The sequence below is a fragment of the Oratosquilla oratoria genome, chromosome 23 (assembly GCF_046742065.1).
Source record: "Oratosquilla oratoria isolate Oo_2021 chromosome 23, ASM4674206v1, whole genome shotgun sequence".
NCBI lineage: Eukaryota > Metazoa > Arthropoda > Malacostraca > Stomatopoda > Squillidae > Oratosquilla > Oratosquilla oratoria.
The window spans coordinates 47091203-47099170 of NC_134799.1; the positions used below are offsets into that span (position 1 = coordinate 47091203).

General features: G+C 38.2%; 1 long non-coding RNA gene across 1 annotated transcript in view; it reads left to right on the top strand.

Annotated features, from left to right (window-relative positions):
• The window catches only part of LOC143037689 (uncharacterized), a 24046-nt gene extending 22872 nt beyond the window's left edge, over positions 1-1174 (top strand). Inside the window, exon 5 of the long non-coding RNA XR_012967504.1 lies at positions 54-1174. This is a non-coding gene — a long non-coding RNA (uncharacterized LOC143037689). The remainder of the gene's footprint in view (positions 1-53) is intronic.
• Positions 1175-7968: the final 6794 nt, after the last annotated feature.

A 7968-nucleotide genomic window follows, 5' to 3' on the forward strand; every position in this document is an offset into this window, starting at 1 on the left:
TCAACAGTAATCCATAAAGGCTGTAAAAATCAGGTTCGTGATCACATTTACAGGTGCTGTGCGGGCTGGTGAAAAACTCGGAGCAGGAGCCTCATGTGCAGGTGAACCTGCGACCTTGCTGGGTATGGCAGGGGACCAATATAGTTCCCATTCGGGCTGGTTAAGGATGAACAGGGTAGGGCTGACAAGCGACGCGGAAAGACGGAGGGATACGAAAAGATAAACAGGTTTCTGAAATTAAAGAATGTAAATCGAGGTGCTGTCGCACACCCAGAATATATCAGTTATGCAAATGTAGCTTTCATTCATATTGCAATGTGATTATTTCATATGAATAGTGAGTTTCATGATTGTATTTAGAAAAACATTCAGTGTTCAACAACGTAAGACATATTTCTATAACTTTGGGTGTTGCAAGGAATACATAAAGGGGAAGATTAGGTAGAAGTGCGACAGAAATAAAAAGTGAAGAAATATGATCTTGAGAAGGAAGAAACTATGATTCTACGTAATTGAAATAAAAAGAATTCGTGGTTGTAAATACAGGAAGGATCCTAAAAACAGTGAACAGACACATAACTACATAAGTAAAGCGGCAAAGACACACTGTACACAGTTTGGAGACAACAAGAATAGACAGAGGAAAAAAAAGTAAAGAAAAGTAAAGAGATCGGTGGTGGAGGATTACTGGAGATGAAGGGAGAAAGGAGTATGGAGGAGGAGGAGGAGGAGTTAAGTAGGACTGAGATTAGAAGGTGAGCAAGAGATTAAGGGCATACAAAAACGGTCCAAAAGTGAGGGCCAGCCACGGTGGTTTAAAAAATTCGGAGGCCCCAGGCGACAGAATGGGTTAAGAAGGTGAAAAGTACAATTATGAGAAAAATAAAGTAACTCAAAGTAGTCCAGAAACATACTGACCTGACCACTGCAATCAGAAGTAATTACAAAGAAATATTTGTGTGATAAAAGAAGTCAACGTCGTGTATAAGTTCGATTGCCCTGTCGGTGATTGTCAGCACCGCACCCTCATACATTGACATGACTTCTATGACCCTCTCCAAAAGACTCACATACCACCTCCAGAATGGCGCCATCGAAACACACATGATAAAAGAACACAAAACCACCATCACCAGACAAACACTAAACGAAAACACTAAAATAATTTACAAAGCTCACGAGCTCCACAATCCACAAGAAAGTTGCTACTTCCACGTACGCAACGCTACGGATCACGGCTATAGGCAATGACCTCTCCCAGTGTTCGGCCAATGTACGGCCTGTATATAAACCCTTGTAATCACCAAAATATTGTAACTCCCTGCCTGAGGATGACCGAGTAAGGTCGAAATACGTATTGGAGAAAATAAAAAAGAGAAAACCGCACCAAATGTCTTTTGGACACCTTCTCAGCTATTTGGAACCAGCACAGAAACTTGTTGCACGAGACAAATTAAAGCTTCAATATAAGCTCAACAACGCCATTGTCGCTGTAGACTTCTTGAAATCATGTATACAACATGGCCTCCTACCAAAATAGGAGCTTCAGCTTACAGATTGGGAGGCAAAATTAAACGAAAGGCCTGTAGATCAGATGTGGGAAATATTTCAAAATACGCTCACTAAGATGATTCAAACTTACATTCCTTTTAAGGACAGACGTCCCCCAAATCAGGCTCGCCCAAAGTGGCTCGACAAAGAAACTGAAAAAAGTATTGCTAAAAAGAGACAGGCTTATAAGAAATATAAGTGCTCGGGTGCATCTAATGACTATGAAACTTATGTATCAATACAGAGAGATTTAAAAAAGACAATAAGAAAACGACAATACGAAATGAACATCGCTGATAAATCCAAAGAGAATCCCAAAGAATTCTATAGTTACATTAGGGATAAAAAGGTTGTTAGGAATCACATTGGTCCACTATTATCTGCTGACGGTCAACTTAGCTCGGTATTCGTAAACGAAACACCTCAAAGTGAATTTCAAACTGAAACCTGTGAAAAGTCTGGGGTAAACTTACTACGGTAAATATAACAAAAGAAAAAATAAGTTAATAAAACACCAGGGCCTGACGGTTGGCATCCAAGAATCTTAAAGGAAATGAAAAATGAGATTGTTGTTCCATTAGAAATTATTTTCAAGAAATCCATCATATCCGGAGATGTCCCAAGAGAATGGAAGCTAGCTAACGTTACTCCCATATTAAAAAAAGGTGACAAAAAGAAACCAAATAACTATAGGCCTATAAGTTTGACTTCAATCGTAGGAAAAATAATGGAAACTATCATCAGAGGTGCTATCGAACATCATTTAGAAAGTAACCGTTTGATAAATGATAGCCAGCATGGTTTCAGACGGAAACGTTCTTGCGTGACTAACTTACTCGAATTCTACAACACAGTTATCTCGAATTATGACAAATGAAACAATATAGATTTAATATATCTAGACTTTGCAAAAGCTTTTGATACCGTCCCACACGAAAGACTACTTACTAAACTAGCTTTGCATGGAATAAGTGGTAGCCTATTAGGTTGGACTAGTAATTGGTTGAATGGTCGAAAACAGAGAGTTGTTTTAAATGGAAAAACTTCTGGATGGAAAAATGTTGCAAGTGGAGTTCCTCAGGGTTCCGTTCTTGGGCCACTTCTATTCATAGTATATATAAATGATATAGACCATGGACTAAAATCTACTGTTTCCAAATTTGCTGATGATACAAAACTGTGCGGAGTGGCAAATGATCACTGAAACCAATTAGATATTCAAGAAGATTTAGATAAATTACAGCAATGGTCTGAAAAGTGGCTAATGAAATTTAACACAAGTAAATGCAAGGTAATGCACATAGGTAAAAATAACAGTAAGTACGATTACAAGTTATTTTGAAATTTGTTAACAAAAGTGGATAGTGAAAAAGATCTCGGCGTAATTATCAGTAACGACCTCAAATCATCCAAGCAATGTATTTCAGCCTGTGAGAAAGCAAATAAGATTCTGGGACTGATTGCGCGATCTTTTGATTTCAAAAGTCCATCACTCATTAACAAGTTATATAAATCGTTAGTTCGTCCACATTTAGAATATGCTGTTTCCGTATGGTCACCGAATCTCATTAAAGACATTGACAGACTGGAAAAAGTACAACGGCGAGCCACAAAACTGATTCCAAATATAAAAAATAAATCATACGAAAATCGACTAAAACACATGAATCTGTCTTCCCTAAAAAAGCGTAGACTCAGAGGTGACTTGATACAGGTCTTTAAGATTTTAAAGGGAATTGACAACATCAAAAGTGACAAAATTTTCACATTGAATGAGAATCAGACAAGAAACAATGGTCTCAAACTGTCGGGAAATAGATTCAATTTGGAAGTAGGTAGAAACAACTTTGCCAACCGTGTAGTTAATGAATGGAATAAACTTCCTGCACAGGTAGTGCAATGTAGTTCAGTTCGAAGCTTTAAGAATCATTTAGATAAATACCTAAGTAAGATGCTGTAATGATTATAATTTATCTTATATTATTTGTTTTTGTTTTGTTATCGTTTGTCTGTCTGATTTTCAATTATTATTAGTTATATGTCAATTTATTATTTACTATTTACCTGTTTGTTTATTATTTTAACTATACATATGCATTTATTTATGTATTTTATTTGTTATTTACATTATTATAGTTTTTATTTATTATTTTATTATTAATGATTTTTTTTTTTTTTTGTACATCCGACCTAGATATGGATCAAAAGGTCTCCTGTCGGCATGCTCCGCCTTTGTAATCCTTTGTAATATATATATATATATATATATATATATATATATATATATATATATATAATATGTGTGTGTGTGCGTGTGTGTGTGTGTGCGTGTGTGTGTGTGTCTGTGTGTGTGTGTGGGTGTTTGTTTGTGTATTAATATATATATATTTGTGTGTAATTTTGTTTTTGTATATATATATATATATATATATATATATATATATATAAATATATTTAAGATTATTTCAGACAAATGAGAGAGAATGTGGGTGGGGAAGGGCAAACGAAGATGTGTTAGGAATAGAGTTTATTGCCCTAACGTTGCGACCAACTTGGTCTTCTTCAGAGGACTACTCTGAAGAAGACCAAGTTGGTCGCAACGTTAGGGTAATAAACTCTATTCCTAACACATCTTCGTTTGCCCTTCCCCACCCACATTCTCTCTCATATATATATATATATATATATATATATATATATATATATATATATATATATATATATATATTGGAAGGAGGCCATTCTGAATACAGGCAGTACAGTAGTAGCATTGTTCAACTTGTAAGAAATACTCTCGATATTTCTAATGAGAAAGCGGAGGTTGGAGGTCAGAATATTGATATAATCTCCAAGGTACATGTTGTTTACTCTAGACGTCTTTCGACCCAATCAGAGGTCATCTTCAGGAGTTACAATACACACAATGATATAACAAGCAGGAATGACATATGAGGTGTGGCGGGGGAGATTTTGTACTCGCGAAGAAACACTGGGACAGGAATGACATATGAGGTGTGGCGGGGATGTTGTACCCGCACTATATAAAGGAGAATTTTTCTGTGTCACCCCGAACTTCTACCATCTGTATATGTGAGGTACATAGACGATGTTTTCATCAGTGCAGATAATGAGAACAGCATTTTACAAATTGTGAGCACCTTTAAACGTCATTCCTCCCTTGACTTCACCCATGAACTTGAAGTCAACTATAAACTCCCCTTTTTGGACGTTTTAGTTCACCGAGGCCCTCACTCTATCTCCACCGAAGTATATGTAAAGGCTAGAAACCTGGGTTTTTGTCTCAACGGTGCTAGTGTGTCCAGAGAAATACCGCAGGAGTGTGGTAAATTCCTTCGTTAAGAGAGCCCTTACACATTCTTCAACTTGGACTACCACCCATGCTGAATTACAGAGAGTCTCACAACTCCTTGCCAATAACGGTTACCCAAAACAATTAGTTGATGAGACAATAAAGCGACATCTAGACAGTTTCATGACACAAGCCCCCTCACCAACAGAAAAACCTTGTCACATTTCCCTCTTCTACAAGAACTTCATGTCTTCCGCATACAAAGAAGACGAAAAGGCTATAAAAAAGATCATCAGCACACATGTGATCCCTACAGACCCCAACGCCATCCTGAAGCTCATAATTTTTTACAAAACAAAAAGAACATCAAGCCTCATCATGAAAAATAGTTGCCTCCCACAGACAAGGCCTTTACAAGAGGTGAATCTCATATACCAATTTCATTGCAACTTTGGTGACTGCAGTCGCCTCAATTCACGGTATATAGGTTCAACCACTACCACCTTGTCAAAAAGGATGACGGCACATTTACAGGATGGGGCCATACTCCGTCACACCAGTAATGCACATGGACACTCCCTCACTAGGCAACAACTAGAAATACAAACAACGATACTGTATCGAGAACAAGATTAAGGATGGCAGAATCAATTTTTATTCGTCTGGATCAACCCTCCATCAATATCCAGCTACAACCTGAAGTTTCACTCCCATCAATGAGGAAATCTTATCACCAACAACCTACGGGGAACCCGTTGGCGCTCTGTGAGTCCCAGGGTTTCTTCGCGGGTACAACATCTCCCCCGCAACACCTCATACTTCCTGTCCCAGTGTTTCTTCGCGGGTACAAAATCTCCCCCGCCACACCTCATATGTCATTCCTGTTTGTTATATCATTGTGTGTATTGTAACTCCTGAAGATGACCTCTGATTGGGTCGAAAGACGTCTAGAGTAAACATGGACCTTGGAGATTCTGACCTCCAACCTCCGCTTTCTCATTAGAAATATCGAGACTACTTCTTACAAGTTGAACAATGCTACTACTGCTGTATGCTGCAACAAAGCCTATATGTATATATATATATATATATATATATATATATATATATATATTTATATATATATATATATATATATATATATATATGTATATATATATATATGTATATATATATGTATATATATATGTATATATATATGTATATATATATATATATGTATATATATATATGTATATATATATGTATATATATATGTATATATATATGTATATATATATATATATATGTGTGTGTGTGTGTATATATATATATATATATATATATACGTCTATATATATACATATATATATATATATATATATATATGTGTGTGTGTGTGTGTGTGTGTGTGTGTGTGTGTGTGTGTGTGTGTGTGTGTGTGTGTGTGTGTGTGTGTGTGTGTGTGTGTGTGTGTACATAGTTGTATTTTACGGGAAGGGGAGCTATGCTCGTGGTGTCTCGTCTTCATATCTCGTTTTATCCAGACTGATTTTTAATTGGTGTATCGTTTTTGCACACACCACATTCTCATCTAACTTGTTGCTCTCTCTTGGATAGATAAAAAATTGTATCACAAAATATGCTTAGATGTCTCAAAATTGGCCCTTTTGGTAAAACAGCAAAAAACATCAGCTTCCATGCGGCAATGTTTCCATACATCCTAGATAAAAATGAATGTAACTTTCGGCCTTTTCAGGTCAAAATTCATGGGAAAAATACAGCAGTGTATAGAAATATGAAAACGTTGTTTTTTGAACATGTCAACACTGGATTCGAGTCCGGGTCCCTGTTGTGCGTACCAATGTCGAAACCAACGTGCATCAGTGTTCAGATAGACCCAAGGATTCTCGACCTATTTTCTTATGTACCTCACAGCTAGGTGTTGCTCCTTGTTGATCACCTAGAGATCACCTTAACATTGAATAGAATCGTCAGACACCCACAAGCAGCCACTAGTTCTCGGTGTTTGGACCCACTTTTGAAACTGTGGACACTCAGGGGTCCATGGACGGATCACAGGCTAAGAACCACTGGAGCAAACAGTCACATATTCCGATGGAGTTCGTGGTAACGATATATTTACCATTCCCTTCGCTACTGGGGGGGAATGAATGCCACGGAGAAAAAGGCCAAGTTCCCCCTTGTACGGAAGGTCTAACAGCCTCTCCCATCTCTCCTTGGTTACGAAACGCGGCCGTGTTACCATGTCATACGATTTCATCAAGTCTACCCGACAGGTCCATGTGAGCAGGTCGTAGGAGAAAAGTTCCTGTTGCCAGGGAGGGCTTCATCTTAGTCTGTTCATTATCTAGTTATTTATATTCGTACTATGTTAGTGAGAACATCCTAAAGCTATACTGAAGATAATGTCATAATGAAATATGTAAGACAGATGAGTGGATGGGTGGTGAGATAAACACAGGGAACCGTTTAGGGATTTATTCTGACGTTTCGTCCTTACCAGGACTTCTTCAGAGTACATGCACATTCAAATCATTCACCCCCTAAATACCCGCCGAATCTATCCGCGTTCCACCATGATCGACCTGACCTCTCGTCCTCCTACGCTCTGCCTCGCGAAGTACCAAGCGGCTCGCCGTCTTTGTTAATTTAATAAACCCATCGCGGTGGTTGTTGTTCGGATGGGAAGCGATGTAAGCTGCTTCAGTTATTTTCCTTCTTTTCTTAGGAAGTCCTTTCTGCAGCACCTCTACTTTGTTCCAGTCTGGTAAGTGGCCGTGAGTATCTACATGAACCACTAGCGAGTTTGATACTCGGTGTGCCTTGATGTCATTCCTGTGCTCAATTGTCCGTTTCTTAATACCTCGGCTGGTTTCCCCGTAGTAGCTCACAGGACAGTTTCCACACGGTATCTTGTAGACGACACTGTTTTCTTCCCCGTTGGCCACGACTTTATTCTGGTTCTTAACAATGTCTCCTATTCTCATTCCCGTGCTGATCGCAATCTTGATGCCGGCTGTAGTGAGCAACTGTCCTAACGCGCCTGAGTGGTTCGAGTTTGGCACGGGGAAACCAGCCGAGGTATTAAGAAACGAACAATTGAG